Genomic DNA, 13,183 nt, shown 5'->3' with positions numbered 1-13,183 from the left:
TTAATATAAATAAGCCCAAATCCCGAGCGTCGCAATACTTCAAATAAAAAAGGCCACTCGACCGAGTCGAATGCCTTCTCGGCATCCAACGCGGCCACCTCCATTGGCACCTCTAGATAAACATTGTGGACTAGAGAGAATAACCGGCGCAGGTTATGCTGAGTGGACCTACCCAGGATAAATCCCGCCTGATCCGGTAACACTAACGCTGGCATGTGAGGAAGGACACGGTTTGTGAGGATCCTAGCTAGTATTTTATTATCCGTGTTAATAAGCGACAACGGTCTATATGATGACAAAAGCCAGGAGTTTTTATCAGGCTTCAAGAGAACAGTCACCAGCTCCGACCTGGTGGATTCAGGGAGAGACCCAAACGCCAGTGCACTTTCATACTTTCTCAACAGGTGAGGGGGCACCAAATCAGCATATACCTTATAAAATTCAGCAGATATGCCGTCCATCCCGGGGGCCTTCCCATTTGGGAGAGTCTTAATAGCATCCCGAATCTCGTCTTCCGTAATAGGAGCATTCAGCTCATTACCCTGCTCGCTATCAATCCACCCAATAGCTATCTTGTCCAGATACTGCATCAGCTCATCATGACCAGGAGTAGGCCCAGAGGTATATAGCTGATCATAATATTCTGTAAATTCCTCGCTGATCCCTTGCAGATCAGTCTTAACTTCACCATCTCTTCGCTCAATATCAACTATATATGCGCTCTGGCGCTCCTTGCGAATAGCCCAAGACAACGTTTTGCTCGGCCTATCCCCCTCACCGTACCTAGCCGCAAGAATTGGGTCCCCCAAAAACTTATCTTCAGTAATAGCTAATTGCTGGAGCTCCTCTGTGAGTGCCGCCAATTCACCGCGAAGCTCCGGAGAATCCCGTCTCCCTTGACTATTTTCCCTTTCGTGAATCTGTGATTCCAGCCTTCGTATGGATCGACGGATAGCCTTAAGCACCCCCACTTCTTAGATATGCAACATCCCAAATGTAGACCTTAAAGGCCTCCCAGATCACCCCCTGGTCCGGGACAGAACCTTAATTTGTTTGAAAATGAGAGGCAATTTCCGTCTCAAGTTCCACACGAAATACCGGGTCCTCAAGAGCAGAGGGCCTGAATCGCCATCTCAACGGGCCCGGAGAGGCCCTAGAGATCCACAGACACATCTTGACCGGCCAATGGTCCAAAAGGTTCCAGGGAAGGATGTACACCCCGGTCACTGTGCCAAGTATATGAGAGGTAGGCATAATATAATCTATCCTAGAGGCTCTACCATGAACCCCTGAAAAAGAAGTGCATTCCCTGTCCCCAGGGTGCTTGTATCTCCATACATCCTGCAGCCCATGATACTGAGATGTGGAAGACCACGCTTTGGTTGCCTGCGGCAACGCTGTCTGAGTCGCAGATGACCTGTCCAATTCTAGTGTAAGGGCCAAGTTCAAGTCACCTGCCCACTATATTTTGTACCTTGTGACTATGGCTCGCACATTGATGAAAAAAATCAGGCAAGTCTGTGTTGGGTGCATAAATATTTAGCAACAGGATACTAACACCAAATATCTCTCCCGCCAGCATAATAAAACACCCCTCCTCATCTGCGACCTGTGCGTGTAGTCTAAATTGCAGTGAGTTATGTATATAAATAGCAACCCCTCTAGAATACGAAGTATAGGAGGAGTTATATCTATGCACACCCCACCCAGGGAGCCTAGGGAGAGGAACGTCTCGGGCCAGATGTGTCTCCTGAAGACACAGCACATTCACACCATGATTCCTACCATAATTCGCTATTAAGCGTGTTTTCTTCTTATTTGTAAATCCTCTGATATTCCAAGAGAGGAGTGTTAGCACCGTCCCAGGTCTACTCCCAGCAGCACACTCAGTCATATCACCCGTGTCGCCCCATTATGCCCCGCCATTAGTCCCATCAAGTGAACAGTAGGTACAACACCCCATTTTCCTGCAGTCGCAGCGGTCATGTATTCCATGCAAATTACCAAGTAACAACAAATAACCCCAGTCCCACAAACCATTGAACGTTCCCGCCAAACAGCTGGCATCCCCCCAACCCCACCCCACCCACGCCAGAAGCAAAAACATACCGGCATCCCATCAACACCCCCCTCCACCTCCATCCACCTAGGTCAACCAAAAAAAACCGCAGATGTTACGGTTACTGAAGCGCTAAGGGCGGCCCATGCCCTCCTCAAGGCAACCGCAACTATAATACTTCATCTGAGACTTTTACCTGATATTCCGGGTTATTAGACAGACTATTATAACACACCACCTTACAGAGCCCATCACAGCATTGTACTTAGTCAAGATTGTTACAGGGAGTGACCCCCTGGCTCATGAGGATCCAGCAGGTTCAATGCAAACCGCTCTGCCACTTCCTTCGATGTGAAAAAGTTGTGGAGCCACCGTGCTGCACTCTGAGCTTGGCCAGATATAACATAGCATATTTGACCCCCTTCGTGCGTAGTACTGCCTTTGCTGCCTGAAACGTTTTCCGCAAATCTTGTACCCCAGGGCTAAAGTCAGAAAACAGCTCCCACCGCAGATCGCCACTCTCCCTGGCGGCCTGCAGAATAACATCACAATCCCTATAGTGGAACATTCTGGCTATGATCGGACGCTCTGAAACATCTGGCGGGGGCGACTTGCCAGAGATCTATTGGCCCTCTTGACCATAAACAGTGGGGAAAGCTGGGGTTTGCCTTAGACATCCACCAACAAAGTTTCCACAAACTTCTCCATGTTATCCACGGCCGTCGACTCTGGCACCCCAAGGATCCTGACATTGTTCCGGCAGGACCTCCCTCCCCTCTAAGTCCTCATTCTTGGCCTGATCTTCTTGACTGCTTGTCGCATTTCTGCCATTTCCCGCTGAAGAGTAATCACCTTATCCACGCTTTCCCCAATCCGCTGCTCTGCCACAGACATGCGGCCACAGAACGTCTCTATTTGCACTGCTGAAACATCAACTTTGCAGGTTAAGACATCAATTTTGGCCCCCAGTGTTACGCTCACCTGGTTCCCACGGGGGCGTCGACCAGAACTGGGCTGCTGTTATTTCCACCAGCGTGACGTGTAACGCTGAGATGACTGACTGGACTGGTCCGCTCAGCCTAGTTTGTCTGGCTCGCAAGAATATTCTTCTGCAAAGGAGAAGAGGAATTAACCACCCGTGGAATTGAGTGACAACCCACCTTCCCCACTCCCGTTGTCTTCCCACTGATCACTCTTGATGCCCCCTCCTTGGTCTCACCTGATGGTTTGGAAGGATGAGCTCTCCATCCTGCGTCGACCGCAGGGGCGCGTTGATGACCAGTTACTTCACTGGCATAGAGGAATTGGTGAGTTCCAGTATTGACTCTAAAGTCCAATTGTTCATAAGAGTTCAAATGTCTGCTCTTCACTCTGTCCGATTCCTTGCAGGTTGCCGATTAATCCACTCGAAGATTTCCAAATGGCACTCGGTAAGATTCAGGTAAGTCTATTGTGTTTTTCCCCTTAGGGGCCGGGGTACGGCGATGAAGCAGAGTTGACTGTGCCGACCCGAGATGAGGTGAGACCCCCGTGGTAAATCAGGTAAGTTTTGTGGGGGGTAACTGGTATTGTCCTTGCTTTCTCCCCTTAGGGGCCGGGGTACGGCGATGAAGCAGAGTTGACTGCGCCGACCCGAAATGAGGTGAGCACCTCCTGTGGTAAATCAGGTAAGTCCTTGGGGTAGCTTGTATGGCCTTAGAGCGTCCCCTTGCTCACCTTGCTGTCTTTGTCTCCTTAGGTGTCGGAGGGCGGCCGCGAGATGGAGAGAGCGTGATAGAATGCTGAAATACCGCCAAGCAGGTGAGTTCAGCGCGGCGCCGTAGAAATGCGAAGCGATGCTTCAAAGACGTCTGTCTTTCAGTTCCTTGGTGTAATGGATCAGGATTCAGGTAAGGATTTAAGTTAAAACTCCTGTTCTAACCTTTATCCTTTTTGTCTTCTTGTTTCAGGAGTCCCAGGACTGAAGCGGGCGTGGCTGAAGACTGGAGCTGCTGAAAACACGGTGAGCGTTACGCTGCAGCAAGCAGAATAACGCGAAGCACGTGTGGCTGTCCGGGCGTGGTTTAAATAGCCCTGGAAGAAGATCCAGGTAAGTATTCTTCCACAGCCCCACCCAAACAAAATAGTCCCTTCAGTAAAATAGTCCCTCCTAAGCCTCATTTGGCTTGAGTCTTCATGCATCATGGTCTGCCTCAGGTGAGTATGCAGCATGGTCTGCTTCAGGTAAGTTATCAATAATGAGCCTGGCGCCCATGGCGCCAGGACTGACTTTATCTTTATGAGCCTGGCGCCATAGGAGCCAGGACTGTACCCAAACAGCCCCTAACTGGGGCTTTTGGGCATGCTCCAAGTGGCATGATGCCTGCTTCCGGGGCTGCTGGGCCTGGTCTGGTCTTCCGGGGCAGGCATCATGACACCCAGATTGTCCGTGCTACTCTTCAGGGACAGCAGTGTTAAATTCAGAGCAGCCACATCCAGCTGGGCCTGGGGAGGGGCATCCACGGCCGCCGGGGGCAACTGGGCCCGATCAGGGCGAGCAAACTGATCCATTTTGGCCTGCTTACGATGATTCCCCATTCAAGCCCGCCCACGCCAGTCCAGGAGGTAACAGAACCAGTAAGGCTTACCGTCACCAACCACACCAAAACAGAGGAAGGGTCACTCACTGCCCCCACTAATAACTTAGGGCACAAAGCCTGAAGTCAGTGAGCCCAAGGCTGCAGTGCAATTTCTCAGGGTAGCTCCACCCGCCTCCAAAAGTTCTGTATTAATGCCGTATTAAAAAGCTGAAGGAATAACTGCGCAGCTATGCACCCACCATGTATTCCCCACCCACCGTCTCAGGCGATGACCTCAAAAGTTCTCCAACAGAAGCCACCGTCCAGCCAGGCAGGAACCAGGGACCTACTGGGAGCAGCCAGCCCAGGTACAAGAAAGAAAAACAGTGAAGGCCACCACCACTTCGAAGCAGCAGAGAGGCTCCTACACTTCTCAGGGGAGGTCCGTCAGGAGACTACAAATGGCGCTTCTTCCCAGCAAGGGCACAATCATCCAATGGGTCCAGGCCGCGCGGGGACCACCTCAGTCACCCCGCCATCGTCCCCCGTCACCACCAGCCAGTTTCTCTCTGGACGTATACGGGGGAAGCCAGACAGAAGCATGCCCAGCACGCCGGCACCACAAGGGAGAAGAGGGGAGGGAGCCGCAGGGCACCACCGCAAGCTGACTGCCTCCTCCAGCAAGGAGCCGCATCACGATCCAATGGGACGGCCGTCAGCTCCAGCAGGCACGTCAGCCTCAACCAGGCAGCCACCGCAGGTATCCCTCCTCCAGTTTACAGGCGCACCGTCAGAGCAGATGACCCGTCCTTCACCGCCGCAGTCACAGCATCTAGCAGAAGCCACCAGTGCTGCTCTACTGTGCCTCCAATCCCGGCCCCACGTCAGCTCTCCTCCCCCACGGGGCCAGGAACGCTCAACCCGAGCAACGGACCTCCCAGGAAGCAGAGAGACAGCACTTTCCACCGTTGCTGAGCATCAGCTGCCCCGATCAGCCAGCAGTCCTTCACGACGGACTTCCCGCCTGGAGTCCGGGACCCACCACTCCACGTCTCTCCTCCACCACCAGCGCTCAGTGGGGCCGCGATTCCCAGTGCCACCTCACCAAAGATTGTGGGTGCCTCAGAAAGCACACACAGCGGCTCGATTCTCAACACACCCCGATCGCTGCAAGTACCAAACAATCAGCGTCCCAGAGATGCAGGATATTTCACAGGATAATGTTGCAGTTGCCGTAGCCTCTCAGGCTACGGCCAAAGCCGCGCAACAGCACCACCGCCAATTGCTTGTTTAATTACAGTCTCAAGGAATTCTGGTCTTTGTAGTGATGCCACAATGTTTTGTTCAGGAAACCAGGAACTAACTCCCCTCCAAGCACACACATCTTACCCAAAATTGGGGTGGGGGAAAAACCATGATTATGGCTCTTCAAAGTGAGGGCATGATAACCCCCGGTGCTGCTGCCTCTTCAGGGAGGTTGTGTTTATATTCAGCTGTTGCCAATTGCTTGTTTAATTACAGTCTCAAGGAATTCTGGTCTTTGTAGTGATGCCACAATGTTTTGTTCAGGAGACCAGGAACTAACTCCCCTCCAAACACACACATCTTACCCAAAATTGGGGTGGGGGAAAAACCATGATTTTGGCTCTTCAAAGTGAGGGCATGATAAACCCCGGTGCTGCTGCCTCCAGGACCCGGGCTTCCTGCAACATTAAGTAAAAAAGAAAAGGTCAGGCGCGCACTGTCGATCCCAGTCTTTTTAATCCTCAAACTAGTAATAACAGGGTTTGATCCCAGCAATGTTCAAAAATAACACGGTTAAATTCCAACTGCCACAAAATGTTCAAAAAGAAATATACCAGGGTTAAATCCCAACTGCCAGTTCAAATGCACAATAGTTCTGCTCCTCCAAGTACTTTCAAGTCTCCAACTCTCTTCAGGGAGGCTGTGTTTATATTCAGCGGTTGCCAATTGCTTGTTTAATTACAGTCTCAAGGAATTCTGGTCTTTGTAGTGATGCCACAATGTTTTGTTAAGGAGACCAGGAACTAACTCCCCTCAAAACACACACATTTTACCCAAAATTGGGGGAGAGGGAAAAACCATGATTATGGCTCTTCAAAGTGAGGGCATGATAACCCCCGGTGCTGCTGCCTCCAGGACCCGGGCTTCTTGCAACATTAAGTAAAAATGAAAAGGAAAGGCGCACACTCTAGTTCCCAATCTTTTTAATCCTCAAACTAGTAATAACAGGGTTTGATCCCAGCAATGTTAAAAAATAACAGGTTTAAATCCCAACTGCCACAAAATGTTCAAAAAGAAATATACCAGTGTTAAATCCCAACTGCCAGTTCAAATGCACAATAGTTCTGCTCCTCCAAGTACTTTCCAGTCTCCAACTCTCTTCAGGGAGGTTGTGTTTATATTCAGCTGTTGCCAATTGCTTGTTTAATTACAGTCTCAAGGAATTCTGGTCTTTGTAGTGATGCCACAATGTTTTGTTCAGGAGACCAGGAACTAACTCCCCTCCAAGCACACACATCTTACCCAAAATTGGGGTAGGGGGAAAAACCATGATTATGGCTCTTCAAAGTGAGGGCATGATAACCCCCGGTGCTGCTGCCTCCAGGACCCGGGCTTCCTACAACATTAAGTAAAAAAGAAAAAGGTCAGGCGCGCACTCTAGTTCCCAGTCTTTTTAATCATCAGACTAGTAATAATAGGATTTGATCCCAGCAATGTTCAAAATAACACGGTTAAATCCCAACTGCCACAAAATGTTCAAAAAGAAATATACCAGGGTTAAATCCCAACTGCCAGTTCAATTGCACAATAGTTCTGCTCCTCCAAGTACTTTCAAGTCTCCAACTCTCTTCAGGGAGGCTGTGTTTATATTCAGCGGTTGCCAATTGCTTGTTTAATTACAGTCTCAAGGAATTCTGGTCTTTGTAGTGATGCCACAATGTTTTGTTCAGGAGACCAGGAACTAACTCCCCTCCAAACACACACATTTTACCCAAAATTGGGGGAGGGGGAAAAAACCATGATTATGGCTCTTCAAAGTGAGGGCATGATAACCCCCGGTGCTGCTGCCTCCATGACCCGGGCTTCCTGCAACATTAAGTAAAAAAGAAAAGGTAAGGCGCGCACTCTAGTTCCCAGTCTTTTTAATCCTCAAACTAGTAATAACAGGGTTTGATCCCAGCAATGTTAAAAAATAACAGGGTTAGATCCCAACTGCCACAAAATGTTCACAAAGAAATATACCACGGTTAAATCCCAACTGCCAGTTCAAATGCACAATAGTTCTGCTCCTCCAAGTACTTTCGAGTCTCCAACTCTCTTCAGGGAGGCTGTGTTTATATTCAGCTGTTGCCAATTGCTTGTTTAATTACAGTCTCAAGGAATTCTGGTCTTTGTAGTGATGCCACAATGTTTTGTTCAGGAGACCAGGAACTAACTCCCCTCCAAGCACACACATCTTACCCAAAATTGGGTGAGGGGGAAAAACCATGATTATGGCTCTTCAAAGTGAGGGCATGATAACCCCCGGTGCTGCTGCCTCCAGGACCGGGGCTTCCTGCAACATTAAGTAAAAAAGAAAAGATCAGGCACGCACTCTAGTTCCCAGACGTTTTAATCCTCAAGCTAGTAATAACAGCGTTTGATCCCAGCAATGTAAAAAAATAAAAGGGTTAGATCCCAACTGCCACAAAATGTTCAAAAAGAAATCTACCAGGGTTAAATCCCAACTGCTAGTTCAAATGCACAATAGTTCTGCTCCTCCAAGTACTTTCGAGTCTCCAACTCTCTTCAGGGAGGCTGTGTTTATATTCAGCTGTTGCCAATTGCTTGTTTAATTACAGTCTCAAGGAATTCTGGTCTTTGTAGTGATGCCACAATGTTGTGTTCAAGAGACCAGGAACTAACTCCCCTCCAAGCACACACATCTTACCCAAAATTGGAGGAGGGGGAAAAACCATCATTATGGCTCTTCAAAGTGAGGGCATGATAACCCCCGGTGCTGCTGCCTCCAGGATCTGGCCTTCCTGCAACATTAAGCAAAAAATAAAAGGTCAGGCGCGCACTCTCGTTCCCAGTCTTTTTAATCCTCAAACTAGTAATAACAGGGTTTGATTCCAGCAATGTTCAAAAATAACAGGGTTAAATCCCAACTGCCACAAAATGTTCAAAAAGAAATATACCAGGGTTAAATCCCACCTGCCAGTTCAAATACACAATAGGTCTGCTCCTCCAAGTACTTTCGAGTCTCCAACTCTCTTCACGGAGGCTGTGTTTATATTCAGCTGTTGCCAATTGCTTGTTTAATTACAGTCTCAAGGAATTCTGGTCTTTGTAGTGATGCCACAATGTTTTGTTCAGGAGACCAGGAACTAACTCCCCTCCAAGCACACATATCTTACCCAAAATTGGGGTAGGGGAAAAACCATGATTATGGCACTTCAAAGTGAGGGCATGATAACCCCCGGTTATGTGTGCATAATTGGGAATTCCTAAACAGGTGCTGTACAAATAGCTTTTTTTAGCTCCTTAAACCCTGCTTCCATTTCTTCTGTCCATTCTATTTTTACTTTATCCAGTTGTTCTTTCTTTAAAGCTTGCAAAAGGGGTCTTGTGTTTGTACTGTAATCAAACACCCAGGCTCTGACATAGTTGCAGAACCTCAAAAACTGTTGCATCTGTTTCACTGTATTTGGCTTTGAGGTTTTCATAATCACCTCAGCTTTTTCAGGTTTCACCTTCTTTCCTTCATGTGAAATCAGCTGCCCTATGTATAGCACCTCTTCTTGGCAGTATTGTAACTTCTAATTGTCTACATTATATCCCTTGTCTGCTAGAATAGTCACCAGATGAATAGAATCTTGTCTGCACTCATCTTCCATGGTGCTACAAATTAAAATGTCATTGCAATATTGTATCACACCAGTCTTAAGATCAATATTGACTAAATCCATCTTTAGGACTCTGTCAAAGATCGATGGGGACTCACAGTACCCCTGGGGCAGCCTAGTATGTGTCAGTTGAGTTTGGCAGAATGTAAAGGAAGTCAAGTCTTGTGAGTCTTTGTGCAACGGGATCAAGAAAATTTGATTTTTCAAGTTGATCACCGTGAAATATCGAGCTTCCATCGTGATATTGCATAGTATCATTGCCAGGCTAGGAACTAAAGGAAGCTCTGCATCTACAATCTGGTTAATCGGTCTCATATCTTGTATAAATCTCCACAACTCTCTTTTAGATAGTTTGATAGGATACACCATGGTATTAGACAATGGTTATGATGGCATCAGTATCCCTTGTTTCATCAATGCTGAAATGGTCTGAAACATACCTTCATCAGCCTCTCGAGACATGGGGTACTGTTTTGCTCGAGGTAACATCGCTCCTGGTTTCAACTTTATTTTAACTTCCCCTATTCCCTTTATTAAGCCTTCGTCATAAGGGTCTGTGGTCCAAAGGACACTTGCCACCTTCTCCAAGTCTTTCTGAAAAAATGTTGGATGCTGCCGCATTATTGCCATTCGCTGTGGGACTTCACTCTTTTCTATTGTTACCCAGTATGTGATGCGCATAAAGAGCACCACTTCATCAACTGTTTGGTCTTCTCTGAACATGTCATCATCAGTTATGTCAGTCAATCTGTACCCTTCCTTGAGAGCTATTACTTTTCTCCATTGTCTGCCCTCATAATCTACTCCTTCGAGCATTGCCATTTCTCTTCGTACTATGGCTGCTTCTAATTCTACAGGGATAGCCTGACCCCCTCTTAGTCCATAGGTATTTGTGGTCTAAACCAAAACTCACCAGGCATCCTCACAATATTTTCCACTAAGCCAGGTAGCCATGTCAGTAGAATGCTCACTCCATATAGAAAAATCTTTGGATATACTGGAACGCCTTGCAGAGCCACTTGCCCTGTGAACGCTCATATAAATTCACCCACGTTTAAATAGTGTATTCCTGGAGTGGAACACATTATTCCTTGATCAATAAATGAAGTTGTCATATTTAATTTTGTCATCAAATCTCTTCGCAAAATGTTAACTGGCGTCTGTCGTGGATATGACAAAGGAACAGACATGTCACATTCTCCGATAGAAGTTGGTAATTCATTGGTAAAATGAACTCAACTCATAGCTCCAGAGAATCCTTGAGCATTATTGGCAATTCCTGACATTGTATATTTTCCTTCTCGGATACAAAAATGAGTTGTTCTAGTGTCTTCAATTAAAGAAAAGGATTTGCCTCCTATCATCACATCGACCCTTGGTTCCTCTTGGGAGTCTGGCATCACAGATAGTACTGAACACATCAAGTCACCCTGTGAGCTGTCCTATTGAGAGTACAGGCTCATCCCTGTCCCTGTGAAAGGATTTCCTACTTCCATAGTGATACCACCTATTCTGGGTGTCAGCACTTGTCCTGTGTTTGCATACTGCTGTGTATGCATAGGGGTTTGTTGCGACGGTGCTTGTGGATTCATTTGTTGCTGTACCTGCTGTACTCGCAGCACTTTTGTCTGATAAAATGTGTGATCTTGGGCGAACACCTCTCTAGTTTGTGTACTATATGGTGGAGGATAAGCTGTCCCCCCTCTTGAAAATTGGCCATTTTGTACATTCCCTTGGCTTCCACATATACGTGCAATGTGCCCTGTCATCCCACAAGTCCAACATAATGGTGGTGCCCGTCTGACAAGTCCCCCTTGGTTATATCTGCCCTGGGTACTCTGATTCTCATTCTGTGTATTCTGAAACCCACCTTGATTATTTTGGAACCCACCTCCTCTTCCTCTATAGCACATACCTCTGCCTCATGGCACAAACCCATTTGCACCTTGAGCCATCGGGCGATGATTACTCGCTTGCGATACACCCGTTGCTTCTTGCATTCCCAATCCTTCTACACTTGCCAATACCGCCCCTTCTATGGCAAATGTGGACAATATTTTCTGAACTAATTTAGCTTCCTCGATTTTCCTAGTCTCATCTTTCGTCTTATTTTTCTCTTGTAATAACCGACAATGGTATACTATTGTCAACTGTATCTGAGCCCAAGATTTCGCTTCCATCCCCACTTGTTTTTTCATCTGTCTCTGTACTGGCTCAGGCAACCCCTGGCATAAAATGTTGTAAAATAATGCCATTTTTCCTGAATATCCTGAATATAAGCAATAGGGTCTTAATCTTCCTTCATCTTACATGTCATAAATGCACCCATATCTAATGTACCGGAGTACTGTGGCCTGAGAGCCCTCCACACGTCTGCTCTATAATTATTAAACAGCGCTTCGTCATGCACTGTGTTTTTGTTGTCACACTTGAATTTCCTTCTCTCCTCCATTTGTTTTCAGCCCTTTCCCCAAGAATAGCTGCCAGGAGACCTTTCATGTCCCCTATGGCCAGCGTGTTTCCTCCTGTCATTCTTTCTAATTCATATATCCATTTCCCAGAGCCCAAAGTCAAACTCGGGAGCTTATACCTTAAATTATCCTTGTCCATCTGCGACCATGGGATATACAGTGGTCTTGTGCCCCCTTTTTCCAATAAGGGAAACATGTGAACCCCAACCCCGAGTCGGCTGCCATCACTAGTCTATCCATGGCAGGGATGGTCGTCCCTGTCTGTCTCCTTGTCGGTAACAACCTTAACCTGCTCACATATGGCGGTGATTCTCCCTTCTCACAATACGATCGTCCTCGGGGACCTTCTGGATATGCTATGGGATCTGGCATCCTATCCAGAAGCTCACTGTCTCCAGAGCCCTGGTCCCCCAGAAGCTCACTGTCTCCAGAGCCCTGGTTCTCTCGAAGCTGGACTACTGTAACAGCCTCTATCTAAATCTTCCTGCCTCTACTCTCCGCCCTTTGCAACTCATCCAGAACAGGACTGCGAGACTTGTCCTTGGCCTCAAGCCCAGGGACCGTATCTCTCCAGGACTGTAATCACTACACTGGCTCCCAGTGGCTGCGAGGATTAAGCTCAAAACCCTCTGCATTGTCCACAAGGCCTTCTGGGGCCTTGGGCCAAAATACCTTCAACTCCCACTTTCGAAATATCTTCCTTCTCAAGCTCTTCGCTCATCCACCTCCAACTACCTCAGGGTCAGCCGCTTCTCCAAGCAACGAGCTGTGGGTAGATCTCTCTCCGCAGCAGGGGCCTCTCTCTGGAACAGTCTTCCTGCCTCCCTGAAACTTGAGGAGAACCATCTCCGGTTCCGGAAGCACCTCAAAACCTTCCTCTTTGCCTCCGCTTTCTCTCCCTCTCTCCCCTGGTAAAATCACTGAACCTGCACTGAATCTGCTACTGGGCCACTCACCGATCTTGGTCCTTGGCCAAGCCTCTCTTCCCTGCACTGCCTACCTGCACTACGGGACTGTCTCTGTATCCCACAGCCCCTTCTCCCGGCACTTACCTTGCACTTGCCACCAGCTGGCCCTATTATTTATCTTGTATTCTACTAACCATGTACTGCACTTTCCTTGCACTTGCCACCAGCTGGCCCTATTATTTATCTTGTATTGTACTAACCATGTACAGCACTT

Source organism: Ambystoma mexicanum, chromosome 7p (assembly GCF_040938575.1).
Source record: "Ambystoma mexicanum isolate Mex_15411 chromosome 7p, UKY_AmexF1_1, whole genome shotgun sequence".
Lineage (NCBI taxonomy): Eukaryota > Metazoa > Chordata > Amphibia > Caudata > Ambystomatidae > Ambystoma > Ambystoma mexicanum.
The sequence above is the reverse complement of the archived record's forward strand: the minus strand, read 5'-3'. Positions refer to the sequence as shown.